Genomic DNA, 10,021 nt, shown 5'->3' on the forward strand with positions numbered 1-10,021 from the left:
TTTTCAGTTTTAGTTTTATTACTGACTGTTTTACGAGGCTTTGGTGGGTTTGTTTGTTAAGAATTGGGACTGGATGGGCCTGGGCCCCCTTTCCCTGGCGGGTTGCAGAGTATGGGGGTGCCTACTGGGGTCAGCGGGGGAGCTGGCCCCAGGGAGGGGTCACTTCCTTCCCTCCCCATCTCCAGCTGCCTCCCTCTTCCCGCTCCACCACAATCATCCACACATGCAGGGCCTTGGGGTAAAGGTGTGTCACCAGGGTGCAGGGGAGGCATCCCCCCCCCCCTGTCCCCTTCTGGCTGCCTGTGCTCAATTTTATCCCACAACTTAGACATTCACATTACTCACACTCTCATAACACATACATATAGGATCTTGGGGGTGGGCACGCTACACGGAATCCAAAAGACCATCAGGGTGTACACCTCACCCCTGGCGTCGTTGCCCACCTCTCAATTTTAAATACACGTAGACATTGAGGGCTAGCAGGAGGGGCTATGCACTTACCTGCTGCTCTCTGGCAGGTAGCTCCATGCCCTCCTGGGTTTTAAATTCACCTTAGAACACACATGCATCAACACTACATATGAGCGGGCGGAGGGAGGTTTGGAGTCTTCACACACCCCTGTTCTCTGCTGCCTGTTGGAGTGGGAGGTCTGGGAGGAGGAGTTGGCCGTCCGACTGGGGTCTGGAGTGTGGGGCCTCCCTGCTGCTGCGGAGTCGGGGCGGTCTGCCTCTCCCCACCGCAGAGAAAAGGGTAACACCACCTGGGTCTGGGTGCAGTTCCCCCCTCCAGGGGCAAGGGTACCTAGACCCGGTTCGTAGAGTACGCTTGGGGAGTGTGATTGTGTGTACAGCGTCTCTTTATGTTTGTCTCCACGTTGGGTGAGTGTTGAGTAAGTGCATATGAGAGCATGAGGGTGGGAATGGATGTTTGTGTCTGTGTGTGCCTGTATGTCTGTGTCTATATGTCAGGTTGGGTATCAGACGCCACCTCTCTGGGGACATCTCAGGCCCTCCAAGGTTTGGAGGCCTTTCTCCCCCCACCACCACTTCCCCTGCCAGTGGCGGACTCCCTCAGACATCGGTGCGTTGGTGGTTCTTTGTGTCCGGGGATGTGCGTCCAGGTACACACCGGCTCACTCCTTGGTGGCTGCTTATCAGGGCCTGGAGCCTGGGGCTCGCTCGGGCCACTTCGGGGGTGGGGTACCCTCGGCCTCTCGGCCTGGGGCTCGGTCACTCTGGCACAGCTGGCTGCCGGCGGAGCTCACGGTCTCCTGTGTTCTGGGGGCCTCTGGATGTCTGGAGTTTTGATCTCCTCCATACCTGCTTCATGCCCTGGAGGACGGGGCTGTGGCTCCCCACACCCTCTAGCACATAGGTGTCAAACTCTGGCCCGTGGGCCAAATTTGGCCCGCAGCCTAATTACATTTGGCCCGCGAAGCCATGCCAAATTACTACTAGAGCTGGCCTACTGGTATTATACAGCTAATATATATATTGTTTAGTATTAAGCTTTGCTTGTTCCATATTCAGTTTTCCAGCAAAACTTATTTGAGTCCATAAGAAAAGATTCATTCTTATATCTGGAGGAGGATTTTTTTTTTCAATAAATATTAATGTTAGCCCGCGACTTTGTTCCAGTTTTGAATTTTGGCCCACTGTGTATTTGAGTTTGACACCCCTGCTCTAGCAGATCATTACATGAAGGAACCTTTTAATACAAGCGCGCTCATGCTCACAGGTGTACACACAGGTGCTCACACACACAAACTACACCCTTTTGGGCTCCTACCTCAAAGCACAGTGTGCGCTGTCGATCTTACGTGCTACACAGTAATGTTTAATATTTAGTATTTACTGTTATATTCCCATATATCATCGTGATGTTGTTTATTATGTTGCTCTTTTTTTTTCTTCTGCTTGTTTTCTCTTTTTTCTTTCTCAACAGGTGATCCAGGTGATTGATATGTGTATTTTTTGTCTGCTTATTTTGTTGGTTTTTGTTTTTTGCCCTTTATCCCCGTCCCTCTTCCCCACTGTTTTTCTTTCCCTCTTTCTTTCTCCCCTTTCTTTTCCCCAGTCAAATCTGTCCCGTATTTAGCAAGTGAAAATAAAATAAAATAAACAATAAAAGGTGAATCAAATAGACCAATACGGCAAGGCTGGGATGGTCCATTTGGTAAAGTAAATCCATTGGGCATCTTTCTTCCCCTTTAGACAATAATTCTGATGGCAAAAGAACCAAACGGGACAGGCAAAAAAAATAAAAATAAAAGAATTGGGACTGGATGACTTCAAAAAGTGATGAATCTGACAAATATCTTACCTTACCTCAGTTTTAGTTTTACCTTACCAGAAAACTAAAACTGAATATCATATCAAATCCACTCTGAAAACTAACTGGAACTGTGTAATTGTAGCCTCAGTTTCCCATTCCCATTTCCCATTCTTAGCTGAGGAGCACCCAGTGTGGTGTTGTGCTGCTGTAGCCCACCTGCTTCGAGGCTCAAGAGCCTTCAGTTATGCTCTTGTGCACACCTTGGTTGTAAAAACTGATTATTTAAGTTTAAGTTGCCTTGTTATCAGCTCAAAGTAGTTTGGCTTTTCTCCTGAGACCTTTGACATCAACAAGGTGCTGCTCTGGATATTTTCTCTTTTTCAGTGATTCTCTGTAAACTCAGGAAATATTTGTGCAGGAAAGTCCCAGCAGATCAGCCAACAGCCATGTCACATTCAAAACCATTTAAACCACATGTTTTCCTCTTCCTGATGCTCAGTTTGAACTTCAGCAGATTATCTCGACCATGTCTACATGTATAAAAGCCCTGAACTGCAGCCATGTGATTGGCTAATTACATATTTGTGTTAATGGAGCAGTTGAACAGGTGTACATAATAAATTATCTGGTAAGTGGATGACACAGTGCAACTCAAACTACCTCCCTGGGTGGTATTTAATAGTATGCTGATATGGTAATGTCTTAACTTTCTCTGTTATTTCAGAGCAGTGTTGAAGTGAAAGCACTAAACTGTAAACCCCCCTCCAACGTGTCAGGTGTAAGGGGTCAATTTATTTTTTTGTTTCCCATTTTATTGTCTTAAAACCTCATTTATAGCTTTAGAAATGTGCACACAGGCTGCACTTTCACATTTTTTGGTGAATTCTACTGAAAAGTATTTCTTCTTCAAAGTCAGGACATTTTGTGTGCACCTCAGTAGCCTGTTTTTGGTCAAGCGAGAGTGAGGAGCAGTTTCTTATTAAAGCCCGCTGACACATTGGTCTCCTGGGGGCTGTTGAAGGATCAATCTTCATCTCAACCACTTTAGATGCTTTCACAGGAAATCAACTCAAAAGCATCTTCTTTTTCCCTTCCTTTTTGGTCTTCCAGCTCTCTACCACCCGTGTCTCACCCATCTGAAGTCTAAATATGGTATATACAGCGTTCTGATCAATGACGCCCACTGAGGAGGCCGTGCTGTTTGTGTGCACAGTAACATTACGGGTCCTCTGCCATCGAGCTGTGCAGTATGTGAGCACAAAGGACAAAAGGGAAAGCGGTGACCTTTTGTGGCACAATGAGAGGAATTAAAAAGGAACAATGTGATAGTAATTTGGAGGCATTGAGACGCTGACGGAACAGGACTAGAACAGATGTGATGTGGCATAGCCGGGGAGGAAGCTGGGGATGAGCATTAGGCTAAAGCGGCCACTGCCCCCTCAAGGCCTCTGTCGATTCATCCTTCCGGCAGGAAGTGTTTAAGGATCAATAAGAAGCGAGGGTCTCTGGAGAGAGACAAAGAGAGAGCCTTCGTGCAGCCCAGGTCTCTTTTTGTTTCATTAAGCGGCTCCTCGCCCTGTTCTGGGCTTGAATTGAGAATAACGAGCTTAAAGGTTTCTGTCTCCATTTCTTCATCACTGCTAATGAAAACAGCAGTGAGAGGCTGCTTCCCGCATGGTCATCCAAACCAAAAGGTTTCTTATCTGTCATTTTTACCCCTTTTAAAACTTTTTAAGTGCCACACACTTTCATTAGATTAAAAGTATCTCATTCACACTCTCAGAAATTGAGTCATTTTCCCCAACACATGTCTCCATGCTTCCTCTAAAATGTGTTTATTTAGTTTTGTTGTCACGTCCTTCATTCATCTTTTGAAGCAGGAAGGTTTCTCAGCATTCAGCTCACCTTAGTCTTACACTTTATACTGCATTTATAATAACAGCTTACATAAATGACACCTATAGTTTCATTAAAACTGTGGTTCTGCATGCAGTTTACACTTTTATGTGTGCAGTTACACGCCAGCTGAATCAGTGACAGTCATGCACTTAAATTATTTCATCTAATTATTGTAGGTGAAGGAATCAAATGTTCCTTAAACTCGTCTTTGATTAATGAAACATTGTTCTTGCTCTGTATGATTTGAACACAATCAGAATCAGAATACTTTATTGATCCCTAGGGGAAATCATTTTTCGTTACAGTGCTCCATTATAAACAAACATTAACAAAGACAGACAATGCACTAACTAAGAATAACACAATATATACAGGCATATATATACATAAAAGTCACGTATTAATAAATAGCTGAAAAAGAACATGTGCAAGAAGGGTGTAGCTGTTGCAGTAAACAGTGTGTTAAGTGGATGCGTTGTACAGGGAGATGGCCACAAGCAGGAATGATTTCCTGTGTCGTTCAGTGGTGCTTTTCGGTAATCTGAGTCTTTCACTGAGCGTGCTCCTGTGACTGACCAGCATGTCATGGAGTGGGTGGGAGGTGTTATCCAACATTGTCTTTATCTTGGACAACATCCGCCTCTCCGACACCACCTTGAGGGAGTCCAGCTCCATCCCCACAACATTACTGGCATTATGAATCAGTTTATCGAGTCTGTTGGCATCTGCGACCCTCAGCCTGCTGCCCCAGCATGCAACAGCATAGAGGATCGTACTGGCCACAACAGACTCGTAGCAAATCCTGAGCATTTTCTGGCATATGTTGAAGGACCTCAGGTGCCTTAAAAAAATAGAGACGACTCTGGCCCTTCCTGTAAAGTGCTGTGGTGTTTTTAGCTCAGTCCAGTTTATTGTCAATGTGTACTCCAAGGTATTTATAGTCCTCCACAATGTCAGCACTGACCCCCTGGATTGAAACAGGGGTCAAGTGTTTCCTGGTCTTCCTGAAGTCCACGATCAGTTCCTTGGTCTTTGCCACGTTGAGCTGCAGATGATTCTGCTCACACCACGTGACAAAGGAGTCGACCACAGCCCGGTACTCTGTCTCATCATCCCTGCTGATGCATCCAACCACCGCGGAGTCATCAGAAAACTTCTGAAGATGGCAGGTCTCTGTGCAGTGGCTGAAGTCTGTGGTGTAGAGGGTGAAGAGGAAGGGGGAGAGGACAGTCCCCTGTTGTGCCCCTATGTTGATGATTATCTTGTCAGACACACACTGTGGGAGACGTACATATTGTGGTCTTCCTGTCAGGTAATCAACAATCCAGGACACCAGAGAAGCATCCACCTGCATCGCTGTTAGCTTATCACCCAGGAGGGTCGGCCTGATGGTGTTGAAAGCACTGGAAAAGTCAAAAAACATGACCCTCACAGTGCTCGCCGGCTGGTCCAGATGGGTGTAGACACGATTGAGCAGGTAGATGATGGCGTCCTCTGTTCCGAGACGAGGCTGATAGGCAAATTGAAGGGGATCCAGATGTGGTCTGACAATGGGTCGCAGCTGGTCCAGGATGAGTCTTTCCAGGGTCTTCATGATGTGGGAGGTCAGTGCCACGGGCCTGTAATCCTGGGGGCCACTGGGACGTGGCGTCTTTGGAACAGCAAAAGCAGTTAGTTAGTAGTCATCAAAAACTAAAATCATGTGTGAAGTTGTGTGTCTGTACATGTGTAACAAACACAGACTGTGAATAAAAAATGGTCATACTCTAGCACTCATAATCACCCACCGGTTTGTAGACCCACAGTTTTATTGCAACTACCATCTTGGGTTTTGTGTGAAAAGTGTCCATATTTGCAAAGGAGGGTGGACTGCTACTACAGTACTGTGAAAAAGTATTTTTGTCATGGTCCGGGGTGTGTGGCTGGAATTTTCCATCAGGCTCCTGAGTCTACCTGGTATCCACCCCTGGGCAGGGCCACCTCCTCCTCCAGTTCCACACACCTGGAGCTGTTTGCAGGCAATCAAACCAGAGTGAACCTCAGGTCAGCCATTCCACATCGCTCAGCTCACTCCGGATTCACGTCACCCCCTCTCATCGCTCACTTCCTCCAAGTAAGTAAAGTTATATAATATACTCACCATCTTCAGAGCTCCTCTCCACTACCTCCCTAACTCCGATGTCCTCTCTCCTTAGTATGTCTGCTTAACTGCCTCCTTCCACTCTGCATCTCTGGACCAATTGGTGGCTGCCCACTGCTTCACTGGGTGAATGGGTTAAATGCAGAGGAACTATTTCCCTACGGGGACTAACATGCACACTTTACTTTGCACTTTACTTTACAATTCCCCCTCTGTAGATCCATATCCACCTAGCCACGTTAACTAGGCCTCGTAACGTTAAGTTCTGTGTTTTTGTTGCCTTTTGTCCTTGTCACGCTTTCAAATTTAACTAATAAACATTGTGAAACATCCTGTCTCTGTTCTGGGTTCCTGCCCCTGAGTCCAGTTTTAGTACCGACCTTTCGGTCTTCTGACAATTTTTCCCCTTCTTGGTAGCTTGTTTTTTGGATATTTATCGCATTAATGTACATGAATCCTTCAACATGACATGGAATATTTAAGGGATTTAAGAAAATATTTTGTAAAAATTGCTTTACATGCAAAGGATCCTCATTTCAAAGCAGAGCAGGAGAGCCAAACCCAGCCTCAGGGGCTTACGAGCTAATGTACTGCTGGTCCCAAGCCCAGATAGATGGAAGGGCAAAAAAATCTGTGCCAAACCAAACGTGCAGATCGATCTGCTGTGGCAACCCCTCGGGAAATAAAGGAGCAGCTCAAAGTAGCTTACTTCATACTGTATTAAATAAAAAGACATAACATATATAAGCTGATAAGACATTTTTATAGTGAAATAAAAGCCAAATTTTTCCAAATGTGAAGTCATAAGAACTAAGAACCAGGTGTTAAGGTAATTCTGTGTAGTCTCTATTGAGACAGTGACACAAAACATGTAAATTCATGATTTCTTGGGACCATATTCATCAGACGCCAAGTCTCTGGGCTGGTTTTAGTACTTTACAAAGACTTGTAAATCGTTGAAGCCATAAAACTGGCACCCTTTAAATCACCATGCTTTTCTTTAATCATTTGTCTATACTGCGAATCATTACACAGATCACTTAGAGCTGCTTAATGGCTGAGAAAAGAGTTCAAAAAACAAGATCACATTGTCACTGCTCTGACTTAAAGCAGGTGTAGAGGAAACACTCAGATTAAATACTGACCTTTCAAATCAGCTCATCCACTCCCACTACCACCTGTCTGTGGCCTGACCAGGCCATTATTTTAGTCCTTAACCCCCCCACCAGACTCAATCCTCTCAGGGAGGATTATCATGAAGCTAAACTCTGTGTGCCCCCATCACAGAGCCACGTGAAAAGCCTAATTTGGCCCAAACAACATTTATGTAATAAAGGACAAACTGACTTTATTTGTTTAACCTTGCATGTTTGAAACGCAGCTCAAAGAGCTTTACCAACTGGAAAAGATATTACCCTCGAAGACAAACCCCCCCTTAAAGAAAAACTAAACCCCCATCACCCAAGGTTTTTATTTCAGATGTTGCGGACATGACCTGTTTGCTTTCTTCAGCCAAGTGATGGAAGAAAAGATCCTCTGAAAATACTTCTGTTACATGCACAGAGGGAAATATCATTTCCCATTTTGTCTGTGGTTTTCTGTCACTTCCCTGAAGTATGAGCCTAATCCCTAACCCCACATAGGATGTACTCTGGATTATAGTTCTTCTTGGGGAGGAGCAGGAGGAAGAGAGTTACGAAACTATGAACATGTTTTCATATTTTTATGGACAGATTTAATTGTTTTGGATTGAAGGTGTTAATTTGTGGCACATCAGATCCTAGCTTTCCTTCCTTCGTTATGTTTTGGATCCCTGATTATCGTGTTAGATGTTCACATTACAGACCTCATTTGCTTTCATGCTGATGTGACCTCGTGATCACCTCTCAAGTGATAAAAGTATTCAGTATCAGTTTAATCACCAGCTCTGACAACACAAAGCAAACAAAAGAGTAAAATTAGATGTTTGACACGCTGTCCTGGAACCCCTGGTGAGCTGCTCCAGTGCTGTTTTGGGGTTTCTGGTTTAAAGGGCAACAGGAGGAAGAGGTGAGACTCCTTTAAGACGCCCACACTGTCCTCCACTCCTGTGAATCTGGGTCTGTGGTCAGCTGATTTGTTTATATGCCCCTGTGTCTGTGCACGCTCTGAAGAATGGATCAAATATCCTGTTTTTCAAACTAATAAATGTATTTTTCCACGTACTTATTCTTTAAATAGCACGCACAGATAAACAGGGCATCTAGCATTGTGTCAGTGGCAACAATAAAAGGGTGTGGCTCCTTTAAGGGCAGTGTTAAATAGATCAGTGTAACACACACGCACACATAGCCCCCCAGTGCAGGAAGATGCGGTCAATTCAACCGAAGACACACAGAAAATGACAGCATTTTAATGCGCCTTCAAAATAAAAGGCCCTCATGATAATGCTGAAAGTGATTCAAAAATTTGCAACGAAAGTGTGTGTGTGTGTTTTCTGTGGATGCTAAATCTGAACAAAGAGTGAGTTATCTTTAAAAATGATTTTAAGGAACCAAGCAGTTTAACTGCACAGCGTGTATTTTCAGTTCTGTATTTCCATGTTCAGATAACGGAAAGCGCAGTGCACTATAACTCATAGAAACCAGGCTTCAGTCAGTTTGTGATCACCCAATGAAGAACACATGTGTTTAATATACAGAAATCAGCATTGTGTGATCTGAAAGTTGCATTAAAAGCAAAACTATAAACGGCCCCACTTTTGTTACTTCCCTGGAAAATTTTCTCTTATATTGATAAAAATCCTGATTGATCATAAAACTAATGATAAAAACAGCTAGAAGCTCGTTTTCTACTAGACCAACAAGTAGAAACACTGCAGAGTATCATCATCACTGAATTTATTCATTACTCATTATTAATCTATTCCTGTCTTCTTCCACTCACCCTCAACCTTTCACTCCTAAGTGAATTAGATTTTTCTTCCTGTTAAAAGGGAGTTTCTTTTACTTCCCACTGTTGCCAAAGTCTTGCTTTTGTGGGAGGGGGGTTTTCTCTGTAGGGCCTTTACCTTACAGAATAAACCCACTTGAGCTGACTGTTGTTTTTAATGTGGTGCGATATAAATGAGATTGAACTTAACTGAAATTATTTGGAGGACACTTTTCTGTTCTGCTACAGAGGTTTATAAAATGTTTTTTTTTATTAGTTATTATGTAATTTAGGGAATCTGTGGTATACTTCCTTTTTTATGTTCCTGAACGCACATTACTTTCTAAAAAAGGACTCAGAGTAACCAAGTACCACCTTAGTTTAGTTTAATATTATTTATATAAGAAATTCTTCCTGTTTTCTAGTATAAATTTGGGTAATTCATACATAATAAATCAAGATTGCTTTGGTTTGAAATGACAAGTTTGTGGTATATATAATTCGCCTAAATCATAGCTGTGTTACAATACATTCACCTAACTTTAGTCTGTATTTCATAGTGTTTTCCAGAATATGATTATAAAAGTACCACTAAAAAATCAACAAAACCACATGATCCCATTGTTCTGTCAGATTGACCAAGCTTGTTCAGGTTTCCATAATTCACAATAAGGAGCTGGAGAACAACTGGCACGTCACACATCATGTTAATATCTTAGGAAAAAATGTCCTCGTCCTCCAATTTCCACCCAGACACAGCTACTTTTGGCGTGTCTGTGAACATATATAATCAA

This window comes from Simochromis diagramma, unplaced genomic scaffold (genome assembly GCF_900408965.1).
Source record: "Simochromis diagramma unplaced genomic scaffold, fSimDia1.1 OVJJ01000344.1, whole genome shotgun sequence".
NCBI classification, from domain to species: Eukaryota; Metazoa; Chordata; class Actinopteri; order Cichliformes; family Cichlidae; genus Simochromis; species Simochromis diagramma.